This window comes from Phyllobates terribilis, unplaced genomic scaffold (genome assembly GCF_046119375.1).
Source record: "Phyllobates terribilis strain yellow unplaced genomic scaffold, ASM4611937v1 Scaffold_13__5_contigs__length_258822181, whole genome shotgun sequence".
Taxonomy (NCBI): Eukaryota; Metazoa; Chordata; class Amphibia; order Anura; family Dendrobatidae; genus Phyllobates; species Phyllobates terribilis.
This window is the reverse complement of record NW_027362773.1, coordinates 103,953,601-103,966,449: the sequence shown is the minus strand read 5'-3', so window position 1 is coordinate 103,966,449 and position 12,849 is coordinate 103,953,601. Positions and strand designations below refer to the sequence as shown.

Genomic DNA, 12,849 nt, shown 5'->3' with positions numbered 1-12,849 from the left:
AGGGAGAATGGATGGAAGAGCAAGACAGGGAAGAGGAAGAGAAAAGAAAAAAAGACAGAAAGAAAGAAAGAAAGGAGGCAGCGAGAAGGGGGGAGGAATACAATGAAGAGGGAGAGAAAATAAAGGAGGGAAGAAAGAGAGAAAATAAAGAAAGGTGATAGAAAGGAAGGGAAAGACATGTTAGAGAGAGAGAAATAAAGATGGAGAAGAAAAAAGGAGAGAGAGGAGGAAAAAGGAAGATTGGAAGAGGGCGAGGAAAAAAAAGGAGCCAGAAGGGAGAGAAGAGGAAGATAGAATTAAGAAGGGAGAGAGAAGAGAAAGGAGGGATAAGGTAGGGAAGAGGGAGAGAAAAGCAAGAAAGGATGAAGAGAGGAAAGAGGGAGAGAGGAGAAAAGAGGAAGACAGGGAAGAGGGAGAGCAAAGAAAGGAGGGAGAAGGGAGAGAAGAGGAAAACAGGGAAAAAGGGAGAGAAAGGAAAGGAGGGAGAGAGGAATAACATAGAAATGAGGAAGGAAGGAAGAACAAAGAAATAATGAAGATAGAGAGGGAGAGAGTGGAATGAGGGAAGAAGGAGAGGAAAGAGTGGGAGAGGAAAAGGATAAAAGGGAGAGAAAGAAAAGGGGAGGGGAAAGAGAAAATGGGAGAGAGTGAGTGGAAAAGGAAAGAAGAAGGGAAAGAGGAAGAAAGATAGGAAAGAGGGAGAGGGCAATAACAAAATAAGAGATGGGGCTTGGAGAAACCAGCTCCTGCCTGATAAGCACAGAATGGTAAACTATAAGCCTGTGCGGTAAAGGGAAGCACACACACACATATACACACACACATAAACACACATATACACACACACATAAACACACACATACACATATACACATACATACACACACATGTACACTCATACATATACACAAACACACACATGCACACACAAATCTACAAACACACACATACATACACATATACACACACAAATCTACAAACACATACACACACAAATCTACAAACACATACACACACACATACACACACACACATATACACACACATGGTACAATGTGAGCATCTAAGTGAAGCACTCAGCAGAGAAAGCAATGTGCACATAAGGCAGAGATGGGAAGGGAGATGTTTGCCAGCTCCTCCAGGACTGACTGCCAGCTGCCAGGGACCTGGGAGATGTATTGCTGCCTGTGTTTGTCTTTCTGTGTCTCTTTTCTATCTTTATACCTTCTCCTTGTTTCCTTCTCTCCCTCCTTCCTTTTTCCTCTCCTCTTGCACTCACTCTCTGTCTCCCCAGCCCCCTGATCTCCTCCCATAGGCCCCCTGAGCTGTCACTCATGCCTGCCATCATCACAGCCCGCACTCTCTCCTGCTGCCTCTGTCTCTGGTGCTGAAAAGGAGCAGCCATAATCCCCCCCTCCAATCAGGGGAGAGAAGCCCTGTAGTGGGCGTGGCCTGTGCTGGTCCTGATGCTGGCATATTCTCCATTGCTGTGATACAGAGAGGTAGCAGCATCGCCTATTGTGAGCCATCTATGGGCCTGCACATACTTCTAAAGGATCCATCCCTGCCAGACTGCAGTCCTTGTGTGGATCAGGTACTGTGCTGGGGATGGGGCAGTGCATGCATGGATGATGATGATGATGATGATGCATCTGTTTAATGACATGCACATCTTGCATCATGCTCAGTGATAGGGGCAGATTTGCAGAAAAGCATTGTTAATTGCAAGACTCTATATTACCCTGGCCATGTTGCTTTGGAGACTAAGGATGTAGCATAGAGAAAAGCTGTCTGCAGTGATTGCGCTTAGGCCAAATGCATCAGACCTTGGACATTTCTGCAATGTTGCATGAAAGATCAGTTTATTTCCAGCTGTAAGATGAAATATGTGTCATGTAGCCTGCAGGTTTACAGACGTGTTCAAGGGGGTGATGGCTACAAGACCAGATCTCCCCACATCCAATGTAGTGGAGAAATAAGCAGCGTGGAAATGTAGAGATTTATTGTGGATTTTTCTACGATTGTTGCAGTAGATCCCAATGCACAGATCCAGTACATTAGATCCTAATATGTAGACCTGGTAGATGCCAAACTGGGTGTAGTCAATGATGAACCCCAGCACACAGGTCACAAGCACAATTGTAATTTAGGAAAGTTTATAAAATAAAATCTGGAGGAACATAAAGACACAAGGGGAAGGATGGAGGAAGAGGAAAGCGGAATTTTCCCCGGGAATGATTTGCTAATGAAAACATATTGACTTGTGGATAGGAGACTATGCAGAAATTTACCTTTGCAGCATACAGCTACCCTTCTGCAGGTTTACAGCTTCTGCTCCAAGGTAACATGGAGATTTGGAGAAACCTTGTGTGAATTTGAGGAGAATGCAAAATATTGAAATCCTTTATATGGAAAGTGATTTGATATGGCTTTTTTTTCTGGTCAGGGTTATTTATCCTGTGGGGAAGCATAATGGGATTAGGGGTCAAATAACGTTAGGGTAGGTGGTAAAAAAAATATCAGAGCCGATAGTGTGTAATGTGCTTTGCTGTTTAATGTATCAGTCTTGTATTAGGCAGTCACATAGTCCCTTTAATGCTGCCATGTACATACATACAAGCATGCAGATCCACACATTTACACACATAGTTACATACATACACAGATACACACATAACCATATACATACACATGTGCACACATACAAGCATACACAAATACACACAGATACACACGTACACTCACACATACAACACATTACACATATGCACATATTTACACACATACACATTTGCACACACATAGACACATATTTACATACATACACAGCTACACACAAACACATATACACACATTTACACAAATACACACATTACACATATACACACATTTACATACATACACAGAGAAACAGATATTTGCATACTTACACATATACACACATACACACATTACACATATACACATATATTTACATACATACACAGATACACACATACACATATGCAGATACACACATATACACACATATACAGATACACACATACACACACTTACACGTATACACACATATTTACATACATACACACAGATACACACATATACACACATACACAGATACACACATACACGTATACAGATGCACACATATACACATATATACAGATACACATATACACACATATTTACATACATACACAGATACGCACATACACGTATACAGATACACACATATACACATATATACAGATACACATATAGATATACATACATCTATGTATACACAAAATGCACATCCATCTATCTATCTAGACACACTGTATATCTATATCTACCTACCTAGAGGACCTTTGCGTGCAGTCTGGCCATCGATCAGACATATGTAGACAGACTGTGTCCGGGTTCCTTTTGTTTGTTATATAAGCATCATGTAAATTAAAGGTTGTATACAGGGATGATGTGGTATATATTAGGGGGTGATACAATTCATTCACCCCATCCTAAACCCTAAATATCACAATAGGTGCCATATACACGGCCAGTGTCAGCAGCCACACAGAGATGGGGAACACCAGCTTTCTAGCAGCATAGAAATAAGACTAAGATGGAAAACCTTTTGCCTCCAGTGAGGAGCAGGCCAGTGCACTGCAGAGGATTTCTCTACAGAAGCTTTTTCATTTTATGGGACTTATTAGGGTTGAAGTTGTCTGAGTTCCTACAGCTTTTTTTTTTTTTTACTAGCATCTCTAGAATAGTCCTAGCAGTTGATGAATGCATAGGAATGTCGAGGAGAGAAGCACCAGTCATTTCCTATTCCTGTAAAGCTATGAAAATGGGAAATTGTATCTGCAGATGACTTCACGGCCAAAAACGGAATTAGTGCAACTGTTGCATTTTAAACAATGAGGGTATATAAGAAGGTCAAGTCTGCGTCCACATCTGCTCCATCGTGTCACGCTCCAAGGAACAAAGGTCTTCATGTATTTATTAAGTCTATGTTGCATGTGCAGCATATTTATGCAAGAAAGGAGCTGGAAAATCATTTTATTTGCTGTTTTTCTTTTATTTTGGCATTTTTCGTCTGTGCATTGAGCATAAGGACAATGCAGAAGCCCCAGCGATTTCAGTTGTTCTCTTGAAATCCTGCTTTTTCTTTTTTGTGCTTCAAATAGCAATATCAGTGAATGGGATTGTGGTGTGCAATGCCGTGTACACAGGGGGAGCCTCCTTGCAGGCTCCATAAACAATTATATTAGGCTAGAAGTGACAAATATCGCTATATATGGCAAGAATCGTAGGCATTAGTATTTTTTGGTAAAAGCTAGTTATTTATGGAATTGCAATAGATTATGTGCCATAAAATATGAATACCGTCACTTTTACATGTCGTAAAATAGCCGATGATTAATGGCGTTTTCTGTCATTAAAACAGAAATCGGATAAAATTGGTTTATTTATTACATTTCTGCTGTGACACCAGGGCATGGAAATGTTGCAGCTGTGATGTTTGACAGCCTTTGGTGCAGTTTATAGGGGGAGGCGTAGAGAGACAGGGAGAGGGAGAAACATAGAAACATACGGAATGGGAGAAGGGAGAGAGAGGAGAGAGGAGAGAGGAGAGGGGGAGGGGAGAGACAGACAAACAGGGAGAAACAGACATGGGAGAGAGAGTGGAGAAGGATGGAGGAAGATAAGACAATCCGGATGCAGATGTAGTAAATATTGTTGCCATTTGTGTTCCGTTTGTTTATTTATCAGAAGAGTTTGTTTATATAAACAAGATGATACATGAATAGATACAATGTCAAACGTCTCCGGCTCATTTCAAGAAAGCAAGGGAAATTTATTTTGCACATGCATCTGCCTTGGTCAGCTGTTGCCCCCCCAATAGTTGTGGCTGCAGATTTGCTCCAGTGGGCTGTGACTTTCGCCAGAGTCCGCCCAGCTGGCACTGCCTCTCCAAGCTGCCACCTTACACAAGCCAATGCGTTTTGTTTGCCGCCACCCCAGCCCAGAATCAGTAATGGTGATTCCAGATGCCAAATTGCAGTAGGATTTCTCCAGTGCCCTTTCTTCTTCTTTTTTTTCTTTGCACCCTCGGTGTCAAGGAGAACATGAGCGTGACTTCTAGTGGGCATGACTGTATTCATGAGTGTGAACGATGCCTGCTAAATCTCAGATTCATTGTCAGTAACCGGCTGACGGGAGGGGGGGGGACAGACAGTCAGTCACACCTAGGACCTCAGCCAAGTTGATTGGCTAATGTCCTGAGAACATTAAAATGCTTTGTGGATATCCGAACTGCAGAATTAGAAGCAATTATGTTATCATTTCTTTGCAATAATCCGTTTACATACATACATACATCATTTCTTTCTAGAGCGTAAGGCTGTGTTCACACAGTGTTTTTTGATGACTATTTTGGAGCAGATCTGCTACTTAATCCTCCTCAAAACACACTTAAAAAAACGCTTGGAAAAATCCCCCTATTCTATGGGAAATTCACTTTTTTTTTTTTAATCCGCAGTTCATATGAGGAGTTTCTTGAGTTTTTTTTTCTGGAGAGGTTTTGACAAAAGTTTAGCTGTAAAGAAAAGTACACGTCACTACTTTGAAGCGATTCCTGCTCTAAACTAAGCGATGTCACATGAAAAGGCTACAAAAAATCCATCGGGGAAAAAAACAAACGCTTCCAAATCTCTTCAAAACCTATTTAACAGCAGAAAAAAACTGTTCCAAAAACTGTTCACACACAGTGTTTTTTACATCATTTTTTTTTGTGAAAATAAGAAGCTGCTTTTTACAGTGCCAGTAAAAGCTAGGAGAGTTCAGAAATATTATGCACATGCTTGTTTTTTTTCTTTCCTGACTGAATTTGAGAACTGTAAAAAAAATTTAAATCTGCGGTATGTCAATTCTTTAAGTGTTTTTGCAGCGTTTTTTCACCCATAGAAAGCAAGGGCAAAAACTGCTGCAGAAACGCAGCACACAGGTGCCTCGAAAACGCAGGACAACCTGTGTTTTGACCGCAGCCCTTTTACTGCCAAGAGAGCAGGTTTTGGCTGCAGAAAAATAAGGCTGCAAAAACGCTGCATGTGAACATAGACTTAAGTTGTGTGCACCAACTTAATTTAGACGACGGTGCAGCCACTGAGTCTTCTCAGGCAAAGCTGCGTCAGGAAAACGCTGATGGTCCTTTTCCTCGGGCGGCGACTATCTGTTGGCAGCTTTTACTCTATACTATTAAGAATGAACACGTCACTTGTTTAAAACGCTCCATTGTTTCCGAACCCAGAAGCGGGTAAAAGAAGTGACATAAACCGGAACATTAGCACAACAATGTCGTTTTGACATTGCTGTGCACTATATTCATTTTATGGGGCGCTTTTGCGATGCTTTTTCAGGCAGATTCCGAGCATAATCTGCCTGAAAAAGACACCATGTTCACATTTCTTTAGGGTATGTGCACACAATTTTTTTTAACCTACAGCGAAAACACTGAGTTTTTCAAGCAGAGCACTCTTTAGGCGTCTTTTTCCAGAAGCGTCTTTTGTCGTTTCCTGAGCACTTTTCCGACAATTTTGTCTTTTTTCACTGTCATTATCCAATCATTTTTTTTTCACTCCATTGAATAAAGAACAAACCGCTAGTGATTTTTTAAAGCAAAAATTATGGCAAAACGTGTAAAAAAAAAAAGAAAAAAAAGTCACCTGTCCAAAATACGTCTGGGCGACTTTTGAGCTTTCCCATTAACTTGAATTATAAAGTGCAGAGCATCTTCCCATCGTAAAATGGCATTTTTAGAAACCTGAAAGGTTTAAAAGCCGTAAAAAAGACTGAACATGTGCACAGCAAGTCATCTTTCCATAAAAAATACACATGTTCATTCTTTTTGAGTATTTTTAGGCGAGCTCCAGGCAGAATCCCCCTGAAAAAGACCCTCTCTAAAACTGCAAAAAACTACCCTAAAAAGGAGCATTTCCTGAAGTGGTTTCCACTTGAAAAACTTGACACCTCAAAAATCTCAGACATGGCGTTCGACCATTTTAGGTGATGTAATAATATATTGTATAAATATATGGTGCATAATTTATTAAAAAAGCATTCTTAGAAGGTTTACATGGTGGTGGGTTGAGGTAAGTGAGTTAATGGTCCAGCAGCTGTCTCCTACCTGCCTGCGACCCCGGCGCTTCTTCTGTCCCTGCAACGATAGCGTCACACATCAGAAGAGCCACTGTTACAAGTAGTAGTTGGTTCATAGGGCTCTCATCCGGAGGCCATAAACTACTGACGTGGCTACTGTACCAGTGTCCTGCAAATTTATTCGCTTATGTCTAGTGGTGGCAGCTCCTAGCCCAAATCCTAAATGAGATCCAAATTGAATAATGTGGGTCACCGTAATGTTTTGTGACTTTTCAAATGGTTTTTCTCATTGGTTTTACATTAGACCACAATGATTTGCATGATGTGGAATAGATAGATAGTTTTTTTTTTATTATAGGGCATGTGGAATTGAGAATTTTATACTCGCGCATTATGGTATGCCAAAAGAAATAAAATGTCAAAAGAAATAAGAGGGATTTGGGCAGAGAGCAAAGGCTAAATGTTTTATGGAAATAGTGAGAACTGAAAAGAAAGATTGCAAGGCCGTAATCGAGAAAATTGCTGGTTTTATTATGGAAAATATTTAAGGTTTGAGATAATGGGATTCATGTTCAAGTACATAAAAGTAAATAAATGCACATAGTAAATATGTCTACGGGCACCTTACGTAATGTTTCATTATCCGTTTTAATGACACTAGAAAGGTGGTGTATATATAGACGCATTCCCCAGTGGAAGAGGGTAGGTGAGGTAATAGCTGTGGTGGCTTTTTGCAGCTGACTTCGCCGTGTGCTGAAGATTTTCTAGCAATATTCAGGAACATTGTACCCAGGCCCACAAGAGAACAGGAGAACCCTCTGGTGGGCCCCTGTGCAGGAGTGGGCCACCACCAGGCTTGGGCTGGCCCACAGGAGAACAGGAAAATCCTTTGGTGGGCCCCTGTGCAGGAGTGGGCCATCACCGGGCATGGACTGGCCCACAGAAGAACAGGAGAATCCTCCGGTGGGCCCCTGTGCAGGAGTGGGCCACCACCAGGCTTGGGCTGGCCCACAGGAGAACAGGAAAATCCTTTGGTGGGCCCCTGTGCAGGAGTGGGACATCACCGGGCATGGATTGGCCCACAGGAGAACAGAAGAATCCTCCGGTGGGCTACCACCCTCTTATATGAGCAGTACTTGGCACAATATACTTGAATCTCTTTGTACAGACAAAGGCAGCATCGTATTCATCTAACAATCTACCCAGTTCCTTGTTATATACATTTGTGATTGAGGATAATGTCACATTTGCATGTAGCTGAAAAGTGGGGCCCTGGAGTTGGTTACTGGTGGGCCCTTGTCTTAGGGTCTTATAGGCAGTCTATGTACTGATGCTAATGTCAATGACCAATATCTCTGGGTCTGTTTGGTCTTCTCTCACACCAGTCTGTGAGATTACTGATGAGCAGGTTGTTGGGTGGTCGGTAAGGCACAGGAGGCAGTGGAGAAAAACTCAGGTCTTAGCCCTCCTTCTCACTCCCATAGGATGGCTTCTAGGAGTAGTGGTTTCCGAAGAATGGGCAGCATTAGAGTGGGCGCAGCCTTTGAAACTAGTTCATGGATTCAAATGGACATGGTGAAGCCTTTACAGCTCTCTCTTCCCCATCACTGGTTGTGGCCTCAAACTTCTCGTAAGTTTAGCCTCGCCAGCTGGAAACAGCTAGGTCTCTACCATTTTGTACCCATCATAACTGTATATAGGGACCCTTTCTCGCCATCCTGATCATGGCAACTTCTAGCTTCAAGTTTCACGTTGCCTGACCAATTCTGGTCCTCCACACACTAGTGTCTAAAAAGGTCTGCCTCTTATATGGTGTTACTCCCAGTCATGTGCTAACCAGTGACCCTACCCCTCAGCTGAAAATGGATATTAACACTCCACTCCACTATGCCTGAGCTCTTCCAGGGTAAGACAGTTATATATACAGGACCTACGAGCATTAAAGGGGCTTCTTGTCCTCTAAACAAAATTTACAAGTGGCCGGGATAGCTTCACAATGATAAAATCAGACATGCTCCCCTTTCTTACCCATGTTGGTCCAGTGCTGACCATCCTGGAAAAACTCTTACATATATTTTTTCTAGTACCTGGGATGTCCTGTTTTATCCAATTTTTCAATAAAGCTTTTGCACATTTTTTACCCAAAAAACATCTGTATTCCTCCTATATTCTATTTTGTTTTCTACCATTGAGCAGGAGTGGGTTCCTATCCGAGCCGAGGATCGCTGGTAACTTCACCTTGGGTGAGCTGGATCATGCATTATCTTCTGGCCATTCTGGTGGCCTGCACAGGACTGGAAGTGATGATGTCCTGTTCTTCTGTTGCCTGTAAGTGGATATCATGGTGTATCATTCAATCCATAGCAGCCAACTGTTACCCCAAACCCAACAAGAGGGGTAAATGAGTTCGCCTTCACTTCTTACGACTCCTCTAAAAGACTTTTACATTTTTGATATTTGCACAGATTCCCATAAATCCTTGACATTTTAAACATGTATTAATTGACTTATTTCTGTACCAGAGACCAATATTTTATAGGAAAATTGACTTTTACGAAGCATCAAATCACAATTAAAAGAGGGTTGACCAGAATTAGAAAAATGGATCTTTCGTATCTGTTTATAAGTTGTGGGCAATTCTGACCAGTCCCTGGTCCTTTGGCTTCACACTATTTACATCATAGATATTGAACCTCAGACTAATTACATATTCTCTCTGTCCTTTTTGGCCCTTTTCGAGCTCAAGGTCACCCATTCATTATTGCTCAGAAATGAAATGGGATTGTGTCCACGCCGTGGAATCTGTAGCTGACAGAAAAATAATTTGACACTATAGACATGGTATATTTATTATATTTATTTAGCATCTGATGTCATTGTGATTTATACCGCATATAAAGCTCTCTTTAGATCTTGTTTAACATTATTATGAGTTGTTCGCGGGGCCGGTGTTTGCAGTGTAATATATTATCGCAGTCAATAATGGAAAGGAATCTCTCTTTTGTGTTGGAAAGTTAAGGGGTATTTACTAGTATTGATCAATGGTGCAAATGTACATTAAGCCATAACATCAGTCAGCCCGTTGACTTTATTGCTTAAAGATGACCATAGAAACGCCAAACCCACCACTCAATTGATGGCCGAATTACACAAGAGTCAACGTTACAGGCCCATCTACCGAGAAGATGGAAAGCCAAAGTCCTCTACTGTCTTTACTGTCTTCTGGCTCAAATCTGAAATCTGATTCATTTGATTGCTTTCTTAAAATATACTATTAATGTCAGACTCAAGGATGGTATTGATGCAAATCAGTGGCGTAGCATGGGGGTGAGACCACAGTGGCGGTTTCTCTTGGTGCCGAATTCTATAGGGTAACAAAATTTCAACCCCCACCCCTACTGCCGCCTCTTTTTAGAGCAGCACAGGGTGGCAGTGGAATATTCAGGGGCTTCATTTACATCTAGGTCAGTACTAGGTTGCGATTCAGAGCGCACCAATGGAGATAAGTTTGTCATTGGTCTTTACACTCTGCAAAAGAAGCGAGCGAGCTAATAAAGGTCTCAATATGATGAAATTAGCTTTCTCATCTCAGATATTGGTTATGCAGAACGCAGCAGTCGATGACAAACTCATATTGACTACTGTGCTCTGCATAAGCAGCAAGTGAGATGAAAAAGGCACTGTGTGCATTGTGTCTTCTCTCATGAGGAAAGATGGAGACCTGCTGGGGGAACAGTTACAAATTTAAAAAAAATTGTCTCCTGTCAAAACAAACAAAAGGATTACAATAAAATGTTAATATTTTACATAACTTTTCTAATGCTAACTAAGTAGGGTTAGGGCTACATTTAAGGATAGCTTTAGGGATAGGGTTAGGTTTAAGGCTAGGGTAATAAAATAGTTTGATAACAAAAAAACAAAAAAATGTAATAAAAAAATAGAAAATATAAAAATATAACAATTTATAACTCTATTCTTTAATTTTTTTTGTCTAAAATTCCACTGGTTAGGGGGAACAAAATACTTTCCTAGAGCCAAGTGCTGGCTATCCATGCTGCTCCACTGATGCCAATAAGGTTGGCTAAGCATGGGCTGAAAGCTGAATGCAAAAAAAGGTCTCCATGCACATTAGACTTAGGTTGGCTGAACCTTCTGACTTTCAAACATTTGAAATATATATGAGATGTTTGGCTGACATTTTTATCTAATAGCAGGGAAAAAAAGGATCAGTCATGCTTTATTTCAAAATACCCAATACTTTATTCTCTAAATAGAAGAGATAACCCACACCAGATGTCTGGTAGCAGCTTACTGCCCCTTTCCTGATTGACAGCACATGCAGAGTTTGCCAAACCAAGAGTGCACCTAAATAACTGCGGCCCATAAAATTAGTGCATAATATCATTCATAATTGTTTCTGTAAGTATGTTGGATAAAGTAGTGATAATTTTTACAGTGGAGAAAAATAGGGCATCTTAGCGCCCCCATTACGGTGCCCCCACCTTCACACTTTTTATGTGGTCCTTAAACTAATTGCCCACCTCTATGTGCACAACAATTCAGTTCTTTTGGAGAACAGAGCTCTTCATAGATGCTTGCCACCCAATAACAATGAGAATGGGTACTGTATCTGCTGCATGGTATGTATGTCCTTGCATATTTCTGGGCTAAGTAATACTGTTGCTATAGTACTGCTAAGCCCAATACAACACTAAATACCATAGCTTTCATCTGAATTGGCTGTTTATAGGCAATGACTGATTGAACTCAACGTATAATTTAGGCTTGGTGTCCCTTAAAGAAGGCTGTAACTGTGAAGGGTGTGAAAAAAATCCTATTGATTGCATGGAAAGGATTACTGCTATATACAGATGCTTGGCAAAAATACACCATATAGAAATGCAAAGGGAGGGGAAATATTTTAACACCTAGCCTTAGTACATGTGGACATAGCATTCAAATGTTGGCAGAATTCATTGGGATTGTTCTCAAACATTCATGATATTCTCATGTAATGAGCAACATATAGCAATAATACCTCACAAAAAATAGCATTTTTTAAAGACATTTTTATGTCTGATCTGGCAGATTTTGCACCAAATTCATCAAAATGCCGAAAAATATTTGACAAATGTGTTGCAAATTAAAAGACCTTTTTTGGACTTTTGCTTTTTTTGTGCCTTTTTATAGTAGAATATTGCACGATCCTTTCAAATTTTTTTAAAATCCTGCGCTTTAGTCTTCAGTCCAAAGAAAATTAAACAGATGTACGTCACTAAAGTACGGCAGTACCACTGTAACGTTGCGCGCGGTGGTAGCCGTGGGCGAGGTACTCGTCTGTTGCGCCCCGAAGTTGGGGGTCCTGGCTGGGTGTGTGGGCTTGTGCTGTGAAGGCGTGATGCCCGAGCAGGCCGCATGTAACTGATGACACTGGTTTGCCAGGACCTGTTGTTAACTAGTTCATCACAGCAGGCCACCAGTTCTTAACAAACGAAGCTTTACTAAACAGCCATTGCGTGGAAACTATGTACACCGGATAGCGGGTACACAACTTCTCACACATATCTTCATTAATACAAAGCATCTCAATACAAATACAAAGTCTTGTTACTTCCTCGGCCTCACACATTCCTGCCTCCACTGGTCTCATTTCCTTCACCACCACCCAGCTTAACACCACAGTACAGTCCATGAAAGTACGTTCCT

At 41.2% G+C, this 12,849-nt stretch overlaps 1 protein-coding gene across 18 annotated transcripts in view; it reads left to right on the top strand.

Annotated features, from left to right (window-relative positions):
- The first annotated feature begins 1,446 nt into the window (after positions 1 to 1,446).
- Positions 1,447 to 12,849, top strand: part of NRXN2 (neurexin 2) — a 961,844-nt gene continuing 950,441 nt past the window's right edge. For all 18 annotated transcript variants that reach the window (XM_073658329.1, XM_073658327.1, XM_073658343.1 and 15 more), the window contains exon 1: positions 1,447 to 1,594. The gene's annotated coding sequence lies outside the window, so the exon portion shown is untranslated. The remainder of the gene's footprint in view (positions 1,595 to 12,849) is intronic.